This window comes from Lemur catta, chromosome 16 (assembly GCF_020740605.2).
Source record: "Lemur catta isolate mLemCat1 chromosome 16, mLemCat1.pri, whole genome shotgun sequence".
Taxonomy (NCBI): Eukaryota; Metazoa; Chordata; class Mammalia; order Primates; family Lemuridae; genus Lemur; species Lemur catta.
The window spans coordinates 41713417-41723952 of NC_059143.1; positions in this window are offsets into that span (position 1 = coordinate 41713417).

The window sequence follows — 10536 nt, forward strand, 5'->3', positions numbered from 1 at the left end:
TACGTTTCTGCCATTTAAGCCACCCTGTCTGTGGTACGAGCTACAACAGCCCTAGGAAATGAATACAGACCCTAACGGAGGACATCTGAGGTCTCCTTGAGCAGAAGGAGGGGTCGAAGAAGGTGGCCTGGACCAAGGAGTGTCTAGGCTGGGACTTGAATGACAGAAGAGGCATCCAGTGTGGGGGGGGTGGGGGGGGAAGGGGTGGCGTGGAGTGAGGGGGTATGAGGGGACTTCTGGACAGAGGCAATGGCCCTGCAGCCAGGGGGCCCTCTGGGCATTGTTAAGTCTGCGAGCTGGGGGCAGTATTGAGCCAGAAACATAAAGGAGCACAGCGAAGGCAACAGATCTGAGGGCAAGGAAGGGAAGGCCGGTTGTCCAGCATGGGCTTCTGGAAATCATATTCTCAGAAATGTCCCTGATCATCTACGGCAACTTCCTCCCCAAATTCTCACCTCAGATAGCAAAGTTGTAAACCTTGTCCACTGACCTTGTCTACACATTTATCACCGTAATTAAGAACTTTTTTTTTTTTTTTAGCTGTAGTGATTGATTTATATGGGTCTCCTGGATCGAGTTAATTGTCAACAATATCATGAGCTCCTACTGCAAGCTGGGCGTGGGGTTATCAGCACACCGTGTTACCCTCGGTTCTCCAGACTGAGAGCTGCACATGATGCAATCCTGTGTTGACTTGTGTCTGGCCCTGCAGGGCAGTTGGGCTCACCTGTTCACAGCCAAGGCACAATGACTGATTACCTGTCATCGGTAATCAGCTTGGCACGGAGCCAGCAAACTTCCAAAGTCAGATTAGGGGGTGAGGTCACTGGCTGAGGACTTTGGATTTTAGTTCATTAATGTCCAAACAATAGGAAAGCTTTCTGAATGGAAACAAGCCAGAATATTTGGCCTTAAAACTCCTTTCTGAGAGCACGTTGAGGTGGGGTCTGGTGGTGTAGAATGGGCCATTGGTTGGACAAAGCGAGTGGGTACAATTTAGCCCCAGTAAAATGCACAAGAAGTGACACATCTTGGATCACTGGGAAGACAATACAGTTCTTGCTTAGCAAATGAGTGGAAGTAGAAGAATGTTAAAGCCAAGAGTTTTGGCCTGCAGTTTTTGTTTCTCAGGAAGGTCACATGAGAATGAACGATGAACTTTCTCAGGGCCAATTTCTGGACTGTGGATCCTGTTTTATGGTCCAGAGAAAGGCAGGGACTATTCTCCAACGTTTTGTAGGCTGTCAAGAGGGAGGATAAATCTGAGACTGCCTTTAAATACTGGGTTTCAATTGCTCCCTTCCTTCCCTGGGCAGATATATAGTCCTCTTGTATGATTTAGTGTCCGAGCCCAAGGCACTGGTGCACTTCTGTAGGATGGAGACAGCGCTTTCCAATTATTTTTGTGTTCGCTGCCAAGGACCAGGTTCAGCCCCCAGTAGGGGGAACACTCAGGGCTGATGATTCTCCTAGGGAGGGAAAGTGAGAGACCACAACCACTGCTGGCCTGTCCTCCTGCTGCTTCTGGGTCTGGGGAGAGAGCCCTTGTAATCATCATCATCATTGCAACTGTTGTGCTTGAAGGGGTGGAGGTGCTAATTACTGTGCTTCTCCACTCTTGGTTTTAGCCAATTAAGGAATTAAATGGGATTGAAGGGTCACTCACATTACCCAAAGCATAGGTCTCTCTGGAAAATTGGACAGCCAGGTCTTCCACTTGGCTCTCCAGTCTGACTTCCACACCAGCCACATGTCGCCTAGAGAGAGGCAGATGTCCCCCATGCACGGGGCGCAGGAGGGAGGAAGGCAGCAAGCCCCAGATGGAGCCAGGCAGGTCTGAGTGAGAACTAGCGAGACACGTCCACCTTCCACTCAGGGACTCTGCTCCTGGCAAACGTGGCCCAGTGGACTCACCTGGTCCTCCTTGGTCTCGCCAGGCAGAGAAGCCACCCTTCCTCTGGTGGGAACTGTGCGTGACGGGGATGTGGGTGGGGGGTGGGGGGAGACATTGGAAATGTGTGTTCCAATATTCCTGTCTTCTGGGTGTGGGGCAAGGTGGAAACATGAGGAGTAGGGTTACAGGCATGTCCCTTTAATAACGACGACATTTGTGAGCACCTCCTGGGGGCCACATATTGTGATCAAGGGGGCCCAGCACATAGGCTGTTAAATTAAGGTGGTTTTGCTCCCTGACAAGGGACCAGACACCATGGGTCTTCCCAGTTCCTCTAAGTAGTCACTGGCCTCCCTCAGTCCAGCTTTGTGCTTTCGTTGCTGTAGGGTCAGCAGGGACTGGCTGTGACTGCCACAGGCTGAGTCAGCTCTGGGTATGAGGAGTCAGGGGCTTGGGAAGGAGAAGGGTCTTCTGGAATTCAGTGTTCCAGGATGAGGATTGACTCAAGTCAGACCAAGAGATACGATCTTGGGATTTTTGCTGGAATATCTCTTTCTCAGAACGAGCCGCTCCCTTGTCAGTGGAAGTCGTCAGTTGTGGGGAGTGTACACCTGCGGCTGCTGGGAGAGCCCTGTGGAGACATTGGTCTTGGAGGAAAGCTAACCCAGAGGAAACCAGAGATCAAGTTCTGACAACTTTGTTCAAGTACCTGCATCCCACTAGGACTGAGCCATGCTCTGTCACCCGGGCTGGATGCAGTGGCCTCATCACAGCTCACAGCAACCTCAAACTCCCAGGCTCATGTGATCCTCCTGCCTCAGCCTCCTGAGTAGCTGGGACTACAGGAGTGTGCCATGATGCCCGGCTAATTTTTCTATGTTTTTGTAGAGATGGGGGTCTCGCTCTTGCTCAGGCTGGTCTTGAACTCCTGGTCTTGTGACCCTCCTGCCTCATACCCCCAAAGTGCTAGGATTATGGGCGTGAGCCACCACACCTGGCCTTTCCTCCTTTTTTGAGCTTGGTTTCTGTTGCATACAATCAAAAAAGTCTTAGCTAATGCATTTGTGGATCTTTCCAATGGAATGAACAGTTTGTAAATAGTTGATGATGGAAATAAAGTAGGACACACATACACCTGGTGATATATGAGGGTTCTCAGAGCTTCTAGGTTTAAAAATAGCCCACTTCTGCCTCCAGCAGAACCAGAGTGAAGTTGCCACCATATTTACTCTTGTGAATTTAAGATTAACTGTAGGAGTGGGAACTAAAGATAGCAGCAGCCATGACTATCTCAGTTTGAATTGATCGGTCCAGCTTGGGGAGTGGTATTACATGGGGAGGTGCCAGAACAGGGGTAGGTTATGTGGCCGGGGGACTGGGGAGGATAAAGAATGCAGAGTGTTAGATGGAGGTAGAGGGAAGACATGACAGTGGAAAGTACCAAAGGTTCTTCCTGCAGAGATGTCATAGGAAGTACAGCAAAGACAAAGTCTTCCTGAGTTGTGCCTTTGCAATGGGCCACCTCTACTTACCCTTAGACAATGCTGGTAGGTGCTCATGTCACACACATCAGGAATTGATAGTGATAAGGACTATTGGTGTATCTGGGTCAGACACTAGTGTGACTGTGGGTGTGGGTGTAGTGGATGGGAAGATGGTGTGGTCTGTGTGATTGTGGGTGGGTGTGGTGACGGAATGGGTGTGGTCTGAGTTAGGTTCATGCATGTGCAGGCACGCACGCGTGTGTGTGTGTGTGTGTGTGTGTGTGTGTGTGTGTGTTTAGCTGGGGTGGGAGGTGCTGGTTACAATCAGCAGGGAGCTTGGCTTGGCCGACAGGCAGCTGTCAGCCAAGGGGCTCTTCCAGTTGTAATTGAGAAATGGCAGTGTGCTATCTCTCCTGGAGCGGGATGATAGTAATTAATTGTTCATTGATCCCCACAGGTCAGCTAGAGGTCAGTGGAGTTACTCCAGTAGGCTTCTAGTTTACCAGGCAGCCGGGAGCAGTGGTTTGAAACCTCGGTGAGAACTATCCTGTGCCCTAAACCCTGATGCAAGGTGACGGGATAATTATGGTAACCTTAATGTCCATTATTACAAATAATACACAAGTGAGCTGTTCAGAAAAACCATGCCAGCACACCACTGAAGACTTGGGGAGGAGGTGGAGGAAATATGTTTGACAGGGGACATTTTTCAGCACAGGAAGGAGCACTGCAATATGATTGCTATTATCATCAGTATAAAAAGCTTAGGTGAGTGTCTATCTGGGTACGAGGCCTGTGCCTGCAGAACCGCATAGATCTCATCTCTGATCCATAGAGGCAGTTGCAGTCTAAGATAGAGAACCCTTGCAGGATTCGAAGGGCATATGCACGGCGAGTGGACAAAATACCACTCAGTTCAGGCCCCAGCTCTTCAGCAAAGTCTTCTCCCATCGGCCACGTCCTCCCAGCCTCCAGCGATCTCCAACACATGATAGGGACACTCACCTTTCATCTAGGCAGACGCTTCATTCAAAGACGTTAATGGTGCCCTTCTTTGTGCCTGACACTGTACATCTATGTTCCCATGGGGCCCGTATACACCCTGAGTTATCTTCCCTGTCTATGTCTCCCCTGTCTAATTAGACTGTAAACATTCTGAAGGCTGGCCATGCTGTGTATCTTCAACAGCAGCCACAGCAAACCTTTATTGAGTGTTACGTTGGGCCAGGCACATAGAAAGCTCCACAATGCTTAGCACGGAGCCGCACATGTACTAGTCCCTCAATAAATATTGACTGATTTAAAAAATATGGAATCTCGTTGTTGTGCTGCTGGTGGGGGTGGTGAGGGGTAGGGATGGGGGTTGCTGTGGTGAAGCCTTGGTAGGTTCTCTGTTTCCTACAGTATAAGATCGAGAGTATTGGCCCTCCTAGGCACCCGTACTTGTATGTTAGAGCTCTGGGGTGAGATTATTGATGGAGTCTGTCGTGTAAATTTTCTTGGTGAAATATACTATCTCTGAGTTATGCAAAGGCTCATAGATCAATCTGGTGTCTGCATTTCACAGGCATAACCATTTTAACTCAGAGAAGAGAGTGTTGCGATAAAATGGAGCTGCTTTTCTTTTGAAATGCTGATAAGTTTTCTTTCTGTGCACCTGGACTTCTCTATTGGATGGAGCCGGATGTGGTCGCCCTGTTTCATGGCTCTTGGCTGCAATACAGTTGTCTGGTTGAAACGACCCCCCCTGTGAGTGATGCCTTCACCTGAGGTTCACCAATGACCACAGAATCTAAAGGACACCTTTTGGAACACAATGTGGCATCTGACGCCATAGCCTTCTTTTTTTTTTTTTTTCCTTTTCTTTTTTTTTTTTTTTTTGAGACAGAGTCTCTCTTTGTTGCCCAGGCTAGAGTGAGTGCCGTGGCGTCAGCCTAGCTCACAGCAACCTCAAACTCCTGGGCTTAAGCAATCCTACTGCCTCAGCCTCCCGAGTAGCTGGGACTACAGGCATGAGCCACCATGCCCGGCTAATTTTTTCTATATAGATTTTAGTCGTCCAGATAATTTCTTTCTATTTTTAGTAGAGACGGGGGTCTTGCTCTTGCTCAGGCTGGTTTCAAACTCCTGACCTCGAGCGATCCACCCGCCTCGGCCTCCCAGAGTGCTAGGATTACAGGCGTGAGCCACCACGCCCGGCCCCCCATAGCCTTCTTAAACGTGCTCTTTTGCAGGCTGCACCCCCAGGCTCCTGCGATTTACCTCCCACCTTTCAGCTGTTGTCCTCAGTCTGCTGCGTGGGCTCTCCAGGTGTTCCTCCATCTCCTCCGAGTTCCCCTTTACAATGGTTACCTATATCCTCTCTCTCCAGAGAGACAGGTGTCTCTCCCACACCCTGCTCCCTGTTTCTTCTGAATTTTCAGGCAGGCATCTCCACCTGAATGTCCCAGACCCATCTGAAACTCAGTAAGTAAAAACGGAATGCGTTTGCACGTCTCAGTTTCCCATCCTCACCTCCATACCTGTTCTCCACTTAGTAAATGGCCCCTCCGTGCACCTGCCCGAGTCAGAAACCTGGGGGTCTTCCTTGAGCCTCCCCTGTCCCTCACCCCTCCCTTCCAGTTGGTCCCAAGCCCTGGGAGAAGTCTGTGTCCTAAGTATCTTCTTCACCTGCCAGGCCACCAACATAACTCACTCCTCACCACTTCCTGGGTATGTTATTGAAATGGGTGCCTAAATTACCTCCCTGCCCCTTGGCCCACCTCCCATTCACTTCGCACCCCACTCCTAGAAATCTTTTAAGAAATGCAGATCATATCTCTGTCCTCTTTAAACTCTATCAGAGTTTTCTGATATCTCCAGAAGGTCAAACACCAGGCATAGGTTAAGAGGTCCATGAGAATTGGGCTCCTGGTCCCCTCTGCTGCCCTAAACACAGTCATTCCCCGTGTGATAGTGGTGCCAGAGGACTGTCCCGGACACCTCGTGCCCTGTCCATGCACTAAGGGAATGCCCTCAATCACTCGACAAAGTCCTACCAAGACTCCGCCCCTGGAGAGCCGCCCACACCACCCCCGATCTAAGCAGGGGTGACAGACTCTTGGTTCTGGGCTCCCAAAGCTCCCAAAAGGTGTGCCAATGCTCACAAGAATAGCTAGGACGTAGGGAGCGCGTGCTCGTGGCAGGCAATGAACTTGACTTCACTTAGCATGGTAAACCCATACAATCTAATGAAGGAATCCTACCTTTCTTCCCATTTTCCAAAATGCAGACACCAAAGCTCAGACACTGCCCAAGTAGCAGGGCTGGGCTTACGCCCATGTCTGAGCACAGGGCCCACGCTTTTAACCCTTTTAATACGCTTTTAGCCACATGGCCTTGCCACAGTGAACTGCCTTTGCTTAGAGACCTGTCACCCTCACTTAAATGTGCACTTCCTCCAGGGTAGGGCTTTGCTTCATTCATTTTTTTTCCCCTTAACCCCAGGGCCTGGCACATCACAGGGGCTCAGCAATTTATAGAAAGAAACTAGTTCTGGATCTGTCTTTTCCAGGAGTTATTTCATTTCTCAGATTGAGGTGTTTATAATCTAAAGAGTGAAAAAATAAATTTTGCATCTGGTATCTACATGTCTAAGCGAGAAGGACCTTTCTTATGCCTGGCTGTATTTATCTGTAATATTTACGTGTGAGCTATTTAAGATGGTTATCCAAAATTTAGAGTCCTCAAGGCAGAAGACTACATCTTTTGGAAAATGTCCCTTCCTCTCCCAGGTACCAGGCTCTCTTTAAAATTAGCTTCTGAATATGAACAACCCAGCTCTTTAAAGTTTAATGTCCCAGCCATTTTAATTGTTTCTTTCAAAGTACAAAAGAGCAGCTGGGCCACATCGGCACTAATCACTTGCCAACTTTCCTTTTTACAAAAACAGCTAAGCTCTTTCTGAGATTTAAAATCGCTCCATCTGAGACCCCAGCTTGGCACCTACCTTTGCTCTAACATAAAAGGAGCCTAATTTCTGCTCTTAAGAAATGTGTTTCAGAAGCGATTTTCGGTTTGTGATTTGTTCTTCTTCTCCTTTTTTAAAATAATGTAATAAAATTTTTATAAGTTTGTCTTTTTCCTCTACCAGTACCCCATCCCCTTCTCCACTTAAATTATCCTGAGATGGGGTTGCCAGATAAATACAGGAAACTCGGTAAACTTGAATTTCAGAATAACAATGGATACTTTCTTAGTGCAATATTTGGGATATACTTACACCTAAAAATTATTTGTTGTTTATTTGAAATTCAAAGGTATTGGCACCCCTTGCTTGGTTTTGCTAAATCTGCCAACCCTATCCTGAACACTTTCTGTTTCCATCACATGAATTTGGCAAATAAAAAATGCTAACCTCTATGGAGGACAATGCTGCATTATGAAAATAAATAAGTAAACAAACAAAGCTAATACTGTCACTGGAGACATCCCGCACATGCACAGCTACACGCTCACTGGTCCCAGATAAAAAATTCCTTTCTTGCAACCCAGAAGGATACATGAATGTAATTTCTGGAATCCTATATATTCTTATCAACGAACTAGAAGCACTGATCCAAAATATATATGTTTTTAGGGGACTTGGAGTCCAAAGGGGAAGGCTGCACAATGACTATCCCCAGGGTCACAATCTAGCTTTCATGAAGCAAGAAAGAAAATGATTTATTTTACTTGTAACCCTGGTGATGAGTGAGGACAGTTTCAGAGAAGGGATAGACAGAGATAGATAGAGACAGAGAGAGAGAGAGAGAGAGAGAGAGAGAGAGAGAGAGAGAGAGAGACGCTGCCCCCCCCAAACAGAGAGGGAGACAGAGAGGAAGGGAGGGAGAGGGACAGACAGAGACAAAGAGAGACAGAGACAGAGAGAGAGACAGAGAGAGGTGTGCACGTTCCCTTTTAGGCCTCAGGGTGCCCCTCCACCCTCCCCACCCAGATCCCAGGGCTGGGTGGGTCCCGGGGTCTGGGCGGAGTCGGCACCTGTCACGGGCACGCCCCCTGGGGCACCATTTGGCCCTGGGTCTGAAATTGATTCTTTCTGGGTTTCAGGGCAGCAGCAGCAGGCAAGAGCTCGGCTGTCACTTCTAAGACTTTTATAGACTCTGACAGCAACGCCGGCTCCCTGTCTTTTGTCTTTTGTATTCAGTTTGTGTTCAGCCTCTAATCCACGTGGGGAATCATGAGGGGGCTGTAGGGGGGGGCCTGCACGGGCCAAGTGCCAGCAGGACCATGCGAGGAGGAGGCTCAGAGGCCCCCTGCCCTCTGAGGTGTTCCTTTTTGATTTACTCACGTGCTCTGGGATTTCCTTTAGGGGAAAAGCTTCCTGGGCCCTCCTCCTGGGGGTGGTCCAGGGTAAGAGGTGGGAAACACAGCAGCCCCCAGGGCAGGGGCCCCGCGCCCAAGGCACGCCTAGCCTGCTTGGGAAAGTGAGTCTGTAAACTAGACAGGCCGGTGCAGAACGGGAGTCACAGATGTTAGTGCACCTGGCTTCAGAGCGGGGAGTGTTTGCCAGGAATGACGTGGCTCAGGGGTCTCAGAGGAGGAGAGATCTGAGTAGGACTTCGAAAGAAAGCTGGGGTGGGGAGGGCAGGAGGGACTGGCCGCAGGAAGCAGGGGTCAGAGAGTCTGCACACTCAGATTTGGATAGTCCCCCACGCAGGAAACTGGGGTGCACCTGCAGTGACAGCTTCTCAAACCTGAGTGAACACCAGCGTCAGCTGGAGGGGTGCTTGTTGAAATGCACAGTACGGGGCTGCTCCTAGAGTGTCAGATGCAGTGAGCCTGGGGTGAGGCCGAGACTCCACGTTTCTAGCAAGTTCCCAGTGATGCCGATCCAGGGAACCGCACTTCCAGAGCTGCCCTGTAGCAGGCGCTGCCGAGGCCCAGGACCACCTCCCCTCCCACCCATTCCCCCTGCCCCACTTCCCGAACCGGCTGTTTACTAAACGTAAGAGGTGATATGAGTTAATTACCTATTTTTGTCTCATTTGTATGGCAGGAGCAGTGGAGGAGGAAGAAAATGTTACCTACTTTCTTTTTTCCATCTACTCAATCTTTGGAATTTCAGTGATCATTTCTTGGGTACTGTTCCCTCCTCCGTCCCAATCCACAGGTGATTACAAATGTCCAGCAGATCTGAATCATTCACGCTCACCTTTCCTCTCCTCTGTCCCTCCGGTGAGGGCATCCACGATGGGCGGAGACAGCAGATGTGGGTAGTGTTCTTAACGGAGCCTGAGGGCTAAACACGTTCTATATCTGCTCCCACCCTTTCCATATTCTGGACAATGTGGAGGAGGAATTTTCCCTGCCTTCTACAGCAAAACTTTTGAACTGGAGCACTGTTGTATGGTCTGGAAACCAGCAGCTGGGGCTGAGCGCGGACACAGCGGATGTGGCCTATGTAAAGACAGACCTAGAAGAGGGAAGCAACGTTACTAGAAGCTGTACTAGAAGAGAGCTGGGAAGGTCCCTGGGAGGTGTCAGGGGTACCATGGGCCGAGAGGGGAAGCAGTTTGCAACCTATGGCATCTGGGCATGAAGGTCAGTACACCCAGCACTCTCCACTCTCAGGCCACATCCACAGCCCTCCCCAGGGCAAGACAGGACAGGCTTCTTGCCTCTGAAGGGTTGCCAGCAACTCCTCCATCCCATCCCACCAGGGAGAAAGAAATCCTAACACTACTAGGGCCAGTTATTTAATGTGCACAACGGCCAGTAGGCTGCAGCTCAGCTCTCTTTGCCCTCATTTTCCACCAGGATCTTTCTCTCCCTCATCCCCTCTTCCTCCTCCTTCCTCCCTTGTCCTTGATCTCGGTGGGCAGGCAGCCTCCTGCTGTCTGGTGGAGTTTTGGATTCCTAGGGCGCTGTTTGCTCGAGGACTGAAACGGATCATTCCTGGTTTCTGGATCTTGCTGCTGTCGCACAGTTCCCATTTTATATTCCCCGTGTGGCCTGCAGACGGGACGTGGATGGAATGCGAATGGCCGGGAGCCGCTGTCATTCTCGAGATGGCAAGAGCCCCAGGCTGGGAGGCTGGAGGCCTGGGTTCTGGTCACAGCCAGCTACACAGCCCTGCGTGTGACCTCAGGCAGCCCACATAGCCTCCCCAGGCCTCAG